The 17,189-nt window shown below is 47.2% G+C and overlaps 1 protein-coding gene across 2 annotated transcripts in view; it reads right to left on the reverse strand.

Moving 5' to 3' along the window:
* The window catches only part of B3GNT2 (UDP-GlcNAc:betaGal beta-1,3-N-acetylglucosaminyltransferase 2), a 244,381-nt gene that overhangs the window by 113,333 nt on the left and 113,859 nt on the right, over positions 1 to 17,189 (reverse strand). The window contains exon 2 of one of the 2 annotated variants that reach the window (XM_069608217.1): positions 866 to 1,093. The exons of the other annotated variant lie outside the window; for it this stretch is intronic. The gene's annotated coding sequence lies outside the window, so the exon portion shown is untranslated. The remainder of the gene's footprint in view (positions 1 to 865; positions 1,094 to 17,189) is intronic. 2 annotated transcript variants of the gene reach the window in all.

Raw genomic sequence — 17,189 nt, forward strand, 5'->3', positions numbered from 1 at the left:
AAATCCCTTATTAATAACTAAGTTTTGAAAGAGGATAACTTCTGTGCTCTGTGACTGTTATGATGTGGTTGCTAGGGTACCTGCAAGCCAACTCCAATCCTCCCTTTGAATATCATGGCATACATAACTTTTTTGTTTTGCCTTACTTCCAAGTCGTCTTGCGTGACCAGTCTTACTGGAGAATTGGCCAGACCTGTGGTCTTCCAGCCCAAGGTTTCCTCTAGGCGATGATCCTTCCCTCTTACATTTCTCATTTTCAATGCGGCATCATTCCCCTGTTTTTTAAACTGTTAATTATACCCTTCTGGGAATAAAATAAACTAACAGAAACCCAACAAGAAAGACTGCAGAACAGTCACGCAAGCGAGGCAGGAGAAGTAAGAGGCTCCAACCGGGGCAGGTAGGTGTTTTGTGCAGGACTTTTGAGAGGCTCGAAGGAGAGAAGCAGATGGGTGCCGAGAAGCAGCCTGGCAGTTGAGAAGCAGGAGAGGCTGGGGAACTCCAAAGGGGAAGGAGCACAGAGGCAGCCCGTGGCGTGGGGTGTAACCCACCCACACCCAATGAAAAGAAAACTTATTTGGTAGCTGCTCCGATGTGGCCCAAATGAATTGCCCTTTTTCATAGAAGCCTCTAATGGGCGACCTTGACACAAAACCATTCCATGTGGGTTAACGTTCAGTTGCACTATTAATATAGGGATAGGAGTTGTAGTGTAAACTGACTGCAGGCAACTAACGAACATTGCTTCCACCTACAGATCTTCAAATGATTAACTACACAAAGGTTCTCTGAATCATTTGACACATTGGATAACCAACTGTTGAATCGAACAGTTATAAATTGTAATAGAAGTGTAATTCCTTACCTTTAAAGTGAGCGACTATAGGAGAGAGTGGTGCAAACAGCACAACTCTCTCATGCCCATCACATAGGTGATCACGTGTAGCACTTGCTTTACTTCACAGTAATTGCAGGGCAGCAAAACTGAATCTCTTGTTATAACTGAACAGAGGCAGATAGGTGATTTTTAGCATTGTGTGCATTAAGAGAACCCAAAGACCAGGCACATATCCATTTTCCTCCATCCCGATCCCTGAAAAATTCAAGAAAGTTAATAAGTTTATCTTTTCACATATAATCATCTTTCATAAACCTGAATGTTAGCATGTCCACACTTGGATAGAATTGTGACCGTTAGCCTGCGTCGCATCTGGATGGGACTTTGAATGTTAGCATGCCCGCACCTAGGCGAAACCTGAAGACTAGCATATGCCACACTTAGAATTGTGAACATTAGCCTGCGTCGCATCGAGATAAGATTGTGAATTTTGGTTGAAGGATAGCATGCCCGCACCTAGATGAAACTTGAATGTTAGCATGTGCCACACTTAGAATTATGAACACTAGCCTGCGCCGCATCTAGATAAGATTGTGAATGTTAGCATGCCCACACCTAAATAGAATTCTAACCATTAGCCTGAGCCGCATCTAGATAGGATTGTGAAGGTCAACAAGTGCCACACTTAGACAAAACTGAATGTTAGCATGCTAAAGATCAGGTAAACCACTAACCAAGATAAGCTCAAACTCTGCATACTTATCTCACTCAAAAAACTCACAACCATCTCTCGCACAACAAGCTGCACGCACTTGGCACAACACTGCAACACCACATAAGCCGGAGCAACAGCACACGCGGACCGACACCGATCCAAAACCCGCACCAAAGCTCAGCACCCGGTGTATACCGAGTTGAAGCTGCCAACAGAACACCACTCCTCTCACTATCCTACTCCCTCTTCAACTTAATAACCCATTCCACCTTATCGTTTACAGATCCGCCAGAGCGCCTGGGGACCAATTCCATTGGTGACGGTGGCAGGTACAAATACCTTTAACATAGCATACGTTCTTCGATTAAAACAACCAGATGCAAGCCATTTGCTTCCTACTGTGAAGCATTGAAGAATGTGTTTTGGTTCACTTGACAACCTGTGACTAGGGTCTACTTTTGACTCCTATTGACAAAATGGTTCCATACAAATCTGTCCTTGTGACAGTACATAGGTTTGACTTTTGGACATTCAATTAAATATATAATCATATTAAAGATCACAGATTGTTATAATTAACCATCTTTTTTACCATTTTTTTGAAAATACTGCAGAGAAAGCAAACAGATAAGCTTGTGGACATTTACAAAATGTGCAAGTAGAAATGTGATACGACAGATCACAAGCCAGTTAATTTGCGTAGCCAATCCAATTATGCCCAGTAAAAACAGACTTCGCTTTCCAGTACTAGATATTGGATTATCTATAATAAAGTGCTAATGGTTTATTAACTGTGCATTTATACATACCAAATACAACAGTTCGAATCCACGTGACTGTTAGATTGGCGACATGCTATGGAAGCAGCGGTTTGTTATCCCAGAGGGCGCCTGATCACTGGGTGAAGACCAATACCCTAGGATTACTTTTAGCCCCCTTAAAAACAGATTTATTATTCAATCCCGGTCACTGTGCGATGATGAATATGGGTGGGTGGTTGGTTGGTTGGTTGTACGTCTATGGGTATGTCAAGCATTAAGGACTGGAATTGCGATGGGTAAAAGTAGATGACCAAAGGAAATTTCCTTTCTAGAAGGAAAATTATTAGGAACAAATCTCCCAAGAGACAATAACATTCACCCACCCATCCTGCAAAAAGGAAGTTTAAAAAGGGTCATTTTTAATGCTCCCCCAATTTTATGTAGGTACTAACTATGGCACATACTTTGCACCAAGGATCAGAAGAGTGCTTTACAAATGGCAAGAATATTGCGACAGAGAAGTGCGGTATAGAACACAGTATGGGGTCAGGATTGTGATTAAAAACCACAATACAGAACGTTGAGAAGGGGGCAGATTTGACATGGGCATGTAATTTGGCCAGCAGGTTACAATATGCTTTATAGTTCAGTTGACAATTACATTATGCAAGAGGTTTTCAATTTGAGATACACAGACTAAGTTATTAGCAAAGAATTCCAAATGTTCTTGCCACTGGTTAAAGCATATTTTTCAACAGTATAGCAAATTGGGTAGTACTGAAGGCACAGGGGGCATACAAAATGCACCCGCCCTAAGAAGGCTGTGAGTTTACTGAGTGAGTAATGCAGTTAGACATTATCAGAACAGCGCCTAATGCAACACCTACCCCTGCATTGGTCTTCACTGTTACCCAATCCCCCTCTGCTTTTGCCCATGTGGAATCATGATCAAGCAAGTTGGTGTCAGGCAGACCATTTCTTTTGTTTGTAATTTTTATATGACACTTGGTGTTTACATTACATTGTTATGCAGGTATCGTTTGTGCACTGTTAAATTACAACTCAGTTTATACATCCTCAAACAGCATGTCCTTTGTGGTTGTCTGTGCGCCTTCGCACTTCATCTTCTACCCGAAGTGTCGGAGACATTGAGGGAAGTTTGACCAAATCTTTAGGGCTGCACTTAGTTGGTACTAGTGACATGCAGACTTCATATCGTTAACTTTCATCCATTCTACCGTAGGTGGTCGCCCGAGTGTCCATTCCCATCAATATGCGCTGTTGGGCCAATAGCTCCCACAGATTTAAAAATAAAATATGTTTTACTTCAGGCATTTTGCCAACGAAACCTAGTATACACACCCGAGCTGACAAGTTTACCTGCTGACTGGTCACTGCTAGTAAAGTTAGATGTAAACAGTATTTATATAGTGCAGCGTCACCAACGGAGTTGGTCCCCAGGTGCTCTGGCGGATCTGCAAAACAAGGAGGTGGGCAGGAGTTGGGTTAGTCGGGAGGAGAGGGAGTAGGAAAGTTAGGGAGGTGGTGTGCTGTTGGTGGCTTATTTTCGGTATAGACCGTGCACTGAGCTTTGGTCTAAGTATTGGACCGGGGCGAGACCTTGTGTGCGGTTGGTGCCGTTTATGTGTTGTCGGTGTGGTAAATTGCATGCGGTTTGCTATAGGAGAGTTGATCGTGTCAATTTTCAGGTGAGTTACGTATGCAGAGATTTGAAGGCAGGGTTAGTGGTACAATCTTGATTGTAGTACATCGTGTTCAATTTAATTGTATTGCTGTGGGTGGGATTAGTTGCTACTATCCTTTGACCATCTGACTGGTGTTAGTTCATTAGAATACAATACCGGGATGGTGCCGCGCTATGTATGATATGATTGGGAGGGACTATTCTCCTTAGGTATGGGAGCAGGGGGTAGGGTGGCCCCTATTTCTTGCTATCTACGTGTAATGGGTCTGTAGGGGTTTGGTAGCGGTGCAGGGCCAGGATGCTATTGATTAATTGTCCGAGTGCTTCCGTCTTGGTCCGCCTATATATTCAGTGTTTATTGTCCTCCTCTTTTGGCTATCTCTCATTATGTGGTTTGGTATGTCATGGAGAGTGTTCCTTAGATTCGGTTTGTAGTCGATTGCTTGGTGGGAAACAGAGTGTGAGTGAGTGTGTGTTCTAGTTACTTAGTGAACAGCCATGATTTGAGCAGTTTCCTGAATAGTAGGTGGTTTCTTGTGTTTCATATATTCTTTGATAAGTTGTTCTAAGTTTTCGGTGCCTGGTGAGAGAAAGCGGATACTCAAGTTTTATGTTGTAGGGTTTCGGTTTCAGGCGGATGTCGTTGCTTGATCTGAGTATTCTGGTCTGCTGACAAAGGCGTAATTTGTCTCTCAGGAATTCTGCATCTTGGTTGTGTATTGCTCTGTGCACAATACACATTGACATTGAATTTTATTCAATTTTTTATTGGTAACCAAAGAAGTGTTTTTAGCGCAGGTGTGATCTGTTCTCATCGGGGTAGTTTGAGAAGTAGTCTGGCTGCCGCATTTTATTTGCGATGTAGTTTTTTTTAGAAGTTGTTCAGGCATACCCAGGTATAGGCTTTTGGCATAATCGCCTCCGACATGACGAGCGCGATGATGGTAAGAGTTAGCAAATAATAAAGTTACTCATCGTAGTGACTACCTTACTCCTAGTCCATAGTCACCTTACCTCCAAACTTATGGGACATTCCGTCCTGTGGGACGGGAACAGAGCACATTTGCAAAAAGCATCACATTTTTCAAAAATGTTTCTTTTGGGGTACCGCACATGGTCGTAACCCCGCCCTCCTTAGCTCCGCCCAGCGCATCGCCCATCAGTCTTTTTCTATCACCAGATCTGAGACCTTTAAGCAATAACAGGAAACTTATTAGAGGGGACGGTGGGCCTATGGAGGAAAGGGGACTATGGACTAGGAGTAAGGTAGTCACTAGGGTGAGTAACTATTATACTCCTACGTCCCGTCCCCTTTCCTCCATACTTATGAGAGATTCCCAAACACTCCTCACAGGAATTATGGGTGGATGGAAACTCCTTATTGAAAGCAGGTTCCTAAGCACAGCTTGACCGAACTGACCATCAGCCCTGCAGCTCAGATCCAGACAGTAATGTTTACAAAAAGCCAATGGGGAGGCCCACATAGCCGCTTTCGCAATGGTCTCCCAGGGAACATTTTTGGATGGCCACGGCAGCCGCCTTGCCCCCCACAAGATGAGCATGAATTCCCTTTGAGGCCCAAAGACCCTGAATGGTATATGCCTAAGAAATACAGGCAGCAATCCATCAAGAGATGGTTGCTTTCGACGCCGACTTTCCCTGCAGATTTCCAAAGGTCACAAAAAGCTGCAAAAAGTTCCTAAACTCTGATGTTCTGTTCAGATAGAACTTAAGGGCTCTTCTGACGTCCAGGCAAAGCAGAACCCTTTCGGCCTCTAAGGCCGGGTCTGGAAAGAAGAAAGGCAATGAAATTGACCGATTCAAATGACAATCATAGACCACCTTCGGAAGAAAGGAGGGATTCTTCGCAGGACAACCTTATCCTTATGAAAAGTAAGGAATGGATGGATGCTCTACCGACAAGACCTGAAACTCACTTGCATGCCTTGCCGAAGTCACAGCAATCAAAAAGGACACTTGCCATGAAAGGTACTTAAAATCGACAGTAGCCATGGGCTGAAAAGGCTTATGACAAAAGGCCATAAGGACCACATTCAGATACCACTTTGTATGCGGGTTGCGAACAGGAGAGTAAAGATGTAATAGGTCTGCAAAGTGTTTAATGACCTGATTCGTCAGTGAAAAGAGCACTGGTCAGTGGACAGATAAGCGGCGACAACCGTCAAATAAGTCCTGCAAGATAAGACATGAATGCCCGATTCTGCCAGATGTGAGACAAAAGACAGGACTATGTCGATAGTAGCCTCCCTGGTATCCAGCTGCCTAGCTAAACAGTGGCAGAACTGTAATCATTTACTCCTATACTGAGATCTTGTCGAAGGTTTCTTGGCCGCCTGAATAATGTGCATGTTATCCGCGCACAAATTGAAACGCTCTAAAAATCTGAACTCGGGCACCAGGCCGCCATGCTGAACGATTGTGGGGAGGGATGCCACAACTGCCGATTGCTCTGGTGAAGCAGATCGGAACTAGCGGAAGCTTGAGCGGCAGACCCACAGATAGATGCTGAAGCTCTGAAAACAAATAACTGGCCGGCCACCAAGGGGCTATGAACAGGAGAGAGTAATTCACTGTGTTCATTAGCTTGCAAAGCGCTTGATGGATCAGAGGAAGGGGCGGGAAAGCGTAGGTCCTCATGTTGTGCTTTTTTTGAGAGCATCTCCCAGAGAGGAGGCTCCGAGCCCGTTCCTGGAGGCATACAGAGGAAGCTTCTCGTTTGTCAATGTCGCAAAGAGGTCCATTTCGGGATTGCCCCAACAGTGAAAAATATCCAAGAGGATCTCCGTGTTCAGTTCCCACTCGTAGCTGACCACTGCTCGTCGGCTGCGGGCATCTGCAGTGACATTCAGCTGGCCCGGGATATGAACTGCTACCAGCCAGATACCATGCTGAAAGGCCCATTCCAAATCTCAATGGCAAGATCCACAAGAGGAGGAGATCTGGTACCCCCCCCCATGCTTGTTGATATAGAACATGGAAACCACATTGTCCGTGCAGACACGGACCACCTTGTTGACAATGCCTAGATTGAACACTTTCAGCGCCAGGAGCTCCAGATAATTTATATGAAGCTGTCTGTTCTGTGGAGACCAAAGATCGAAAACCTGGATATGATCCAACGTCGCACCCCAACCCAGAAGGGAGGAATCCGTCGTGGCAGTCAATAGTGGGCAAGGGTCCTGGAGAGGAGCACCCACCGACAGATTGCTGAGAGACGACCACCACAAGAGGTCCGTCCTCATGAAAGGTGGAACCAGTATCATTTTGGAATCTGGATCCACTGCTTTGAAGCCATGAGCTCCGAAGAGCCATCTGCGTCCGCCTCATCTTGAGACGAGCAAGAGCCAGCACACACAAAGCCATGAGGGCCAGAAGCCGATGAACCACCAGGTCGACATGCTCTCCGGCTGCATAAACACCTGACACGCGGCCAACAGATCCGCCAGTCTGTCCACAGTCAGGTATAAACTGCAATTGATCGTGTTCCAACAAAAGCCCAGGAAAATCAAGTCCTGAGAGACAGTCCTGGAGGATTTCTGCCAGTTCACCGACAGCCCAATGTGGAACAGAGGCTGGAGGAAAGGCAGAAGGTTGCTCAAGGCTTTCTGTGGACAAGGACAGCGCAGCAGCCAGTCGTCCAAATACGGATACACATGGATACCTGGAAGCCGAAGAAAAGCTGTGATCACCGACATCTTTGTAAAGACACGCAGTGCCGAGCTGAGACCAAACGGGAGCATACGAAACTAGAAATACTCCTCCATGGAAAATCGCAGGTATTTCCGATGCAGACTCCAAATGAGGATATGCATATTTGCATACTGAAGATCCACCACACTGAGCCAATCGCCCTTCTGTAAAGAGGACTATCTGACCGGGCGTGATCATGAATTTCTTTTGGGGGAAGAGAAAAGTTGAACTGGGAAAGGTCTAGGATGGTGCGCAGGCCAGCCTGGTTGGTTTTGGGCACCAAGATACAGACGGGAGCAGAAGCCCTCCTCTCGCTCCCCCAGGGGAACAGATTCCACCGCCTTGAGATCCAGACGCATCTGGACCTCGGCTCTGAGAAAGGGTGTCCCCGACTGTTGGAAGGGAGGACAGATGGGTGGGGTAGGGGGAAGAGGCAAGCTGAAGCCCGCCCCAGCAATGGACAAGACCCATCGATCCTCGGTGATGGTCTGCCACGCTTCCCAGTGAGACGCAATGCGCCCTCCCACCAGGGTCTCGTGCGAGCTCCGAAAAACATCATTGAGCGGACTTCTCGGCAGAGAGACCGCTTGATCCTGAAGAGGAGGCAGAGGACCAAGAGAAAAATCAGCCTTGCTGAGGTTTCCAACGAGAGATCCCAGATGGAAGATAGACCCTGCGTGTCCTCTGATCCAGAATCCCTCGAAACCCAGGAGGCGGACTGAGGCGGAGATGGCGTTCTTAGAGCTTTAAACAGCAGCTTCACCAGCATGTACAGGGCTGTTTGCGTGCTGTCTTTAATCAGCTCCACATCTGTTGAAGAATGGAACAGTTATTTGCCGTCAAAAAAGGCAGGTCCAGAACCTTATCCTGGACCTCCTTAGAGAACTTTGTGGCATGAAGCCAAGCCTGACGAGAGGTGTCAACACCAAGCATGAGGTCCCGAGCCGAGGTGTCAACATGAGCCATGGTCGGGGGGCGCTGTTGCGCACGAGAGAAAATGGCGGCTCTCGTGAGAGCGACGGCTGGACCCAGGGCCGCAAAGCCAGAAAAGATAATTTGCAGGCTCCGGTTATCCGCGATTTTTGCAGAGAACGGGTAACAACATTATCAGACTGCCCACACGAAATTTCGAGCTGATCAGTGCAGAGATTCCAGAGATAAGAACCCGGGTGGTGAGCGGACGGCCCGAGAATCGGCGGCCGGCGAGAGGAGCCCCGCCCCGAGGCGTCGGGTGTGGCGACATCGGACCGCTCCGGTCATCCATCCAGCAGGGGAGAGCCGTGGTTACTCCAAGAGGCGTGGTCCGCCACTGGCCCCTCCCGCCTTCGTCGCTTCAGACACCTGGACGGTGGGCAGCCTGATCCTGGATCGGACCGCATTTGCAGAGGTAGGCCCTCCCCGCTCCCAGCGTGCAAATCCGCGCCCACCGCACACCCAGCGAGCCACCCTGCAAACTCGGGGACTGCGGGACAGGCGGTAAAACACTCAGCTTAACGAGAGCCTTATCGGCGGGACGCGGGAGGGCCTGTCTGTGCCATCAACGCCGGCCATTTTAACCTCGGTCCCCGGAACTGTTGACGCCCGCGCGCTGAAACTGGCGCTCCACTAGACCATATACGGCGGATCTGTAAGAAACATCAGCGTTTGCTAATAAGGCAATGGCTGGACACCGATTCCGCTGCCGCGAGACGATATAGCACAGAGTAAACTGTGGTGGAGCTGTCAAGGCTCTCCCCTTGAGCGCTCGGATAACCCGCACCTCCCAGGCCTGAGACGATGCCCAAGAACTTTAGCACAAAGAAAGGCAGGAGGAACCATCGATAAATACACAACCGCGATGCAGAGGGAAACGGAGCCCGAGAGGGACCAGGAAACGCCGGTACATAAGCAGATATCCCCGGCCACAACGATGGACTCCCAAGTCGTTTTTCATGCGATGCAGCAGGGCTTCGCTACACTCACAGACAAGTTGGATGGGATCACGGCGAGTGTCGCCAATATAAAAACTCAACTCGACAAGACAACCACTCACATGACTGAGGTGGAATCCAGGATATCTGGCACAGAGGACGCTTTAGAGGCCCTGAAGAGCACGGTATCCACAATGGCTATCAAACTTGGCACAGTGAAATCCAAAAGTGAAGCTTTGGAGGCAAGATCCTGGAGAAACAACATCCGCATTATTGGCATTCCGGAAGGGGCCATAAAAGGATCAATGGAGAAGGCGGTAGAAGATCTCCTACGTACACTATTGGGTGATCCCGGATGGTCACCGATGTTCATAGTTGAAGGCACACAGATCACTGGCCCCAAAGCCAAAACCCGGGGCATACCCCAGGCCCATCATAGCACGCATGATAAACTACAGGGATAGAGACTTGATCCAAAAAACCGCCAGAGAAAAACAGGAGCTCAAATGGGAGGCAAATGTTATTCGCATCTTTCCAGATTTTACCCTGGCGGTCCAACAGGAAAGGAAACTATTTACAGGAGTCAAAAAAATGCTACGCGAATGGCAAGTGCAATATGGTGCTGCATGAGCTGTGTTAGACAACACTTTCATAGCTCTGCCCTCTAGGAATGAGGTCACCCAGGACGCTGAGTCCTTAAAGAGAAGTGTGCTGCATGTATCGGATGACTGGTGAGTGTAGTGTGATCTACCAGATCAAATGCTGCTGAGAGTCAAGGAGGAGGAGGAGGAGGAGCGCGGGCTTGCCTTGTCAAGGATGTTGGGGATTTCGTTTTTTAGGTATAGAAGGGCAGTTTCTGTTCCATGCCCCTTGCGAAACCCAGATTGTCTTTTTCCTAGGATCGCGTTTGATTCCAGGTATAGTTGAATCTGTTTGTGGGCGGCCTTGTCTAGTATTTTTAGGAGGAATGGAACTGTTATGGGTCGGTAGTTATTGGGGTTAGCGGGGTCTAGCGTCTTTTTTTTTTTTTTTTTAAGAGAGGGCGCACCCAGGCCTCTTTCAGGCTGTTTGGGACTATGCCCGTTTTGAATGAGGCATTAATGAATGCCGTGAGAAGAGGAGCGAGCGGTTTTGCGCAATCTTTGATGATTTTAGGGGGCATTCATCACCTTTACATTGTGAAGGTTTGAGGTGTCTGAGGATGTCAATGACATCGGCTTCGGAGATTCGGTGAATGCGAATTTGGGCATGTTACTAGTTTTTACATTTGGTTGTGTCTGTTCAGGGGGGGGCTTTGCTTAGGTAGTTTTGTAGTGGCGGTATATCTTGTTTTGGAGCTTTATTTTTGCAAGCATGGCTGATTGTATGCCTGTGCACCAGGCTTCGTCTTCGACGATCTGATCAGGGCATGTGGGTGGTACAGTTAATTCTTTAAAGATACTGAACAGTTCTTTAGAGTGGGAGTTGGCAGCAGAGATACGGTGGTTGTAGGCTTCCGATTTAGCACTGAAGATGGCCTCTTTGTATTTTTTGGCTATTAGTGAAGATCTTCCTCCAAGGAGTCAAGCAACTCGTCCTCCTTGGCCAGAACCTGGGCTGCCGCTGTAGAAGACGCAGAGGCTGGTCTGGATTGTAACGTGGCAGCCGCCACCACTGTGGAGGAAGGGACCGGGCAAGACACTAAGGCTACCTCTTCCGAAGTGTGAAGCCTATAACGAGAATCAATCCTTTTGTTACCGTGAAGTCCAGAGTGTGGTTTATCCTAGACCTTGCAGACCTCGGCCAAAACGTCCCTCTGGAGGAACAAGCCGGTACGCTCCTGAGGAGATAAGGTGAATGCCCCAGAAAGCACCACCTGTTGGGGAGTGTGTGCCTCAGGTACTGGTACATCCAGAAGAGATGTCCAGAACCCGGTCATGGAACGCTCCAACAGAGCGGGGCTGGTCCTCACTATCCTGATCCCCCTGCGTGTCATCCGACACGTCCGGATCGACCTGCATCACATCTGGCTCTGCCGAAGACTTGTCTATAAGACAAGTGAGGCAGGGGTGAAGGGCTGGCGGTGGGCCAATCGGTAGAGGTGGAACAGCTGCCGGGACAACCAGTGCAACAGCTGGAACCGTCGGCACAGGAGGGCAGAATTCCCTAAAAAGACCTCTGAAATACTACATCTTGGGGTCAGAGTGCATGAGCCTCTGAAATTTTCCGAAAAAGGCATCCTCCGCCGAAGGCTTAGGCATTGGAGTGGGGAGAGGCCGCTCATGAGCGGAGTAATTCCAGGGCTCTAAGGGAAAGGGCTGCCAAGAAGGGCCTCCTCCAGTCGGATCAACATAGATAAAAAGGAGCAGGCAGCGAGACCGTGTGCGGTAATGGCATCCGAGCATTCCAGTCAAAAACTGGATGAAAAGGATTCGCACCAGCCAGTCGATTTTCACCTGAAAACCCGCTCCCAGCCCCCGATGCCGATGGCGTAGGTGTAAGGGAGGCATCCAAAATAGCCACTGTAGTTTGCATGGGAACGGGCGCCATTTTGTCAGCGTCTGACAAGAACTGCGTCACATGTGCGAGTGAGGCAGGGATCTCCACAGATGGGTCAGGGGCCTTGACACAAGGAACCCCGGCAGAGCCGGTACTGTGTGGTGTAGGATGTTTGAGACATACTAATAGCCAAATTAGCCTCTAGAAGAGGAACCTCGGCAGAGCCAGTAACAGAGGAATTACGGTCAGCAACCTCACACTGAGCCCCCTCAACAGAACCGATATCACTGCAAAGACGGGAACGTTGAGGAATCCACCTCCCAGACAAGACCTTGACAGGTTTCTCAGTTCTGTCAGTCACCTTAGCCTCAGAAAGAGGAACCTCGGAACAGAGTCCAGTAACAGCTCCCTCACGAGGGGCCACGAACCTTGGTTCGATACAGAAAGCCTCTACAGAGGCTTCAGGGCAAGCCCCAGTGTCTGTATGGGAAGCTCCAGACAAGGAGACCGCGAAGCAAGCTCCGGTACCCACTGCCTCAGTAGAACTGGGCTGTCGATAAGCACCCACAGTAGGGGCCTCGGATTGTAATCCGGTGTTGGTAGCCCCTTACGGAAGCCCTTGGAGAAAACTCTGGTATCTTTTTTTAGGCCTGGAAGGGACCTCAGGGGGAACCCAGGTAATAGAGCTTATGAAGCCCCTCCCGGACCGGGAAGACCCTGGGGTGGAATGCCCCGGTCGTGGTGCCCTAAAAACTAAAGAACTTACCGGGCGTTTCTTCTTTTCGTCGATGAAACTCTGAAAATGCAGAGGAGGAGCGCACTGAAAAACCTCCCTAGCGAAGCGTCGCTCGCAGGAAGAACAAGAAGGAAATTCTAAATGAACCGGCATAGACGGACTACTACGCGACCGCCAAACCTGAGCAGGAGAGAAGGACACTGGAAGGAAAAAATCTCCCAAAGATGCAAGTGCGTCCAGCCCCGACCACACGGTTAAAAGGACTGATGGGCGATGCTCTGAGCGGAGCTAAGGAGGGCGGGGATACGGCCATGTGCAGTACCCCACGTAAAATGAGGCATTTTAGCAAAATTTGATGCTTTTTACAAAAGTGCTCCGGTCCCGTCCCACAGGACGGAATTTCCCATAAGGATGGAGGAAAGGGGACAAGACGTAGGAGTATGACGGGAACAAAAGGATCCTTTTTGCCGCTCACAGGAGAAAGAAGCATTTCTTGAGTAAAGCGTTCACTTGTGGTTCTAGATTGAGATTGTTGTCCATCAGGACCCCCAGGTTTTTTATTTTTTTTATTTTAATCTTTTTACAATCAATGGCGTTGGGGTTGTACTGAGTTCTCTTGGCCAAGGGAGATAGTTGTTGTCTCCTCAGTTTTTTGTGACCATCATCATTTGTTTTGCCTGGGTTAATTTTGAGAGAGTTCATCCAGATGAATACATCACGATGGCAGTTCTCTAATGTTGTGCTTATTTTTGGGTGTCTGTATTTTGAAGATTGAGTGTCGTCGGTGTAGTTGTAGAAGGTGAGTCAGTGTCTTTTGATGATTTTGAGTAATACAGATAGGTAGATGTTGAATAATAGCAGGGAGAAAAATGATCCTTGTGATACTCTGCATGTGGAGTCTCTTGGGTTGGACTTGAAAGGTTTCATCCATATGGTTCCCGTTCCATTTCTTAGGAAGGATTTGTTCCATAGTAGGGCAGTGTCTGTTATTCCCAGTCCTTCTATAATCTTATGAGGATGTCGTGGTGGACTGTGTCGAATGTTGTGAATGGGTCTAGAAGGTAAGGCAGTACTGATGTCCGAGTCTGAATTTACTTTTAGGTCGTCCCATATCGATAGAAGAGCCGATTCCGTTCCTCTCATTGGTCTGAAGCCAACTTGTGCCTGGTCTAGTAGGCAGTGTTCTTCTATGAAGTCTTGGGTTGTTTTGTACATATATGTTTCGAGCAGTTTGGCTATGTACGGGATGTTGCAGATGGGTCTGTAGTGGCGAGGTCCTCTTGGTTTCCTGCTCTCTTTGATTAGCGGCCTGATGTACGCTGATTAGAAGGAGTGTGGTACTTGAAAGGTCAAGGCCATTCCTGTGGTATTCCATGTGAATTTCTGGCTTGATGATTTGTATAGGTCAGGGGGGCAGGGGTCCTCGGGAGAGCCCGATTTGCAGCTTTGATTTACCAGTTTGATGAAAGTCTTCACTGATATTTCAGGGAAGCTTTGTAGTTTGCTCGGAGGTTCCTCATGGGGATAGGTAGGGTTTGTAGTAGGATCGCGTGGTCTGCTTTGTATGGTTTGTTGGATGCAATGATTTTGATGTGGTCTGCTAGGATATCGCAAAATCAATGGTATTGGCGTGTTGCAGCCCAGTGTTTTTTTTATTTTCATTTATGATTTTGACAAGCTCTTTTGGTGCTTTTAAGATTTGGTTGTCGTAGTGTTTCCTCTTCCCTTTTTTTTAGCGGATATGTTGCAGAAATTTCAGTTTATTTGCAGTGTTTTTGATCCTCCATTCTAATTTGAGTTTTCGTTTTTTTTTCCTTCATGGTGCCGAGTAGTGGGGTCAACCATTTTGCCATTGCTCTTTTACATGAAAGAGTGAAGGGTTTTTCTTTGGGGATATCTATGGTTGTAACGATCCAGGTGTGGAGTAGAGCTACTTTTTTGTCCAGCTCAGCTTCTTCCATAATTGTTGAGTGTGGTTTGCTGAGTTCCAGAAGTTCATTTAGGTTGGAGTGTTTGATGATTCGTCAGTTTCTTTTCATGGTGATCGGATGTTTGTCTTGTTTATTGGAGTGGTCATTGTGATTATGAATGGGATGAGGTGGTCGCTCCAGAGTATTTGGATTGGGGGTGCCGTGGTAATTTGCGAAGATTGCGTCAAGTGTATGCCCTGCCGAGTGGGTTGCTCCTTTGACTAGTTGTAGATTCATTGCTGCTAGTTGGGCGGTTAATTGAAGCAGTCCACGTGATTGATAGCATAGCTGTTCAGTCGTGGCGCTTCTCCGGTGATGCCGATTTGTAGAAGATCAGCGATGGCTTCTTCACTGAATCTGTCTGTAAGATAAATGGTTGGGTTGTTGCTTACCAGGGCTTCATCGTCTTGTCTGGTATGTTGTGGTTATCGATGGTGCCATTGTGTTCTAGTGATGTATGGGTTAAGGGTTTGGAGACATCCCACTCTTATTGGGTGCTCCAGTCTTTTTTCCTGTTTTTTTTTCTCCACGTCTCGAGATTTCATAGCTGTTGTTGAGGTATCGAGGCTCTGTGCTTGTTGCGAGGTATGGTATAAGATAAGGATTTTTCTCTTACGTAGTTTGTTCTGTAGGTAACGGTGATAGGCGGGGCGTTTCCTGCATTTCAGGCCGCTTCTAATGGGGGCAGCTGGTTTTGTGTATCAGTGTCCATTGTTGCATGATCTTGCTCCCTTTCTCAGCGTCCATTTCTGCATCGGGGCATTTTGGTTCTTGGTGCAGAGGTAACAGGGCAAGTGGTCCTCTATGATGTATTGTGGCTCGGACAGTATTTAAGTTTCCTATGCTCGGATGCTGTTGAGTTATGTCCGTCCTCCCTGTCGACAGTGCACCTGTAGGAAACACCCGACCTAAGGGTTTTGGAGGAGTGCTAGGCGACTGGACAGCGGGGGAGGCCTAGGCTTCAGATAGTGGGGGTTATAGTAGGGGTGTCTAGGTTTAAGGTAGGTATGATCAAGATCTTAGAGATTGACGCACTTTAGAATTCAAATTTTCAAGAATTCAAAGCACTATCACAGTGTGGACTTTTCTGGATGTGAATAAAGTTAATCTCAAGGTCCGTTATCCGGGAAACTAGCGTGCAATGCATGCTAGCGACCACAATGTTATCGCGGTATGTAGCAGGCTAGAAGTTACCACACTATCACAATGTGAGGAGGGATAGCAATTGCAGTGTTATCACAGTGCAGAGCAGGCCAGCAGTCACAATACTATTGTTATCACAGTGTGGAGCAGGACAGCAATCACAGTACTATCACAGCGTGCTCAGCATTTTTTTTGGGTTATTCTATTTGCCTTTCCTTCCCTTGTTCCCTCCCCTTTGCCCCGTGGACACTTTGAAACAATTTGACGTATAAGCACCTTACAAATACACAATTAATATTGTTCAGGATGAGGTACAAATGCCTTGTATTCCAACAAATTAGGCTTTGTTCTATGCATATGCATTGCATTCACCTCAACGACGGATAATTTCTATTGTTACTAAGTAACAGAAGCTATTTCGCAATTTTAATTTTTTCAACTTTGAGCTCTTTTCAGATTTCCTCAGTTTTTCCACACAAACGCTAAACAAGTTACCACAGTTCGGTTTTGGTGCACATCTACTTTTTACAACATTCTTGGAGCAGGGAATGGTCGGAATAACACTACGTCATTACAACAGGTACGCATTAAGAGCCCGATTCACAGATGGATTTTATAATGGCACAATCCCATTGGAATACTGAATTAGGCCTCAAATGTATTAAGGTTCATTTAAGTCAGCTTCTAAAATTATACAATGTATAGACAGTGCAGTTCCTCTCACATGTATATCTTTGCATGGATTGTAGAATCAGCCGCGATGGATGTTTTTTTTTCCAAAATGCATTGGCCAGAAATTCTGCCACTTGAAGGGACAATGGCATAAGTCATTTTTAAGAAAATGAAACGTCAAGTATCTACTGCAACATTAATGTATTGAACTGCTGTAGTTTACACTAGAAAAGGTGTTACACCAGTTTGTGTGCGCATACCTTACTTGCCTCATTTATGTCTCCAATACAATTACATGTAGGGCTCAGGACCTCCAGCTTGGAGGATTGCTACCCATTCAGAAATTGCCAAGATAATCCATCTAGACAAAGTCTGCTTAGTCACAGGTTGTCCCAAACGCCTTCCAGCGTAACCAATAAAGAACTTATCGTCCACTCTGACCCCGGACATGCGTGAAATGTAGAAACTTAAAGCTCTCCTAGGATTTAACCTATGTAGCATCTCCTCGTCCTTACCAGGATACGGAGGAGGATAAAATGCCGGAAGAATG

The sequence above is a fragment of the Ambystoma mexicanum genome, chromosome 4q, assembly GCF_040938575.1.
Source record: "Ambystoma mexicanum isolate Mex_15411 chromosome 4q, UKY_AmexF1_1, whole genome shotgun sequence".
Taxonomy (NCBI): Eukaryota; Metazoa; Chordata; class Amphibia; order Caudata; family Ambystomatidae; genus Ambystoma; species Ambystoma mexicanum.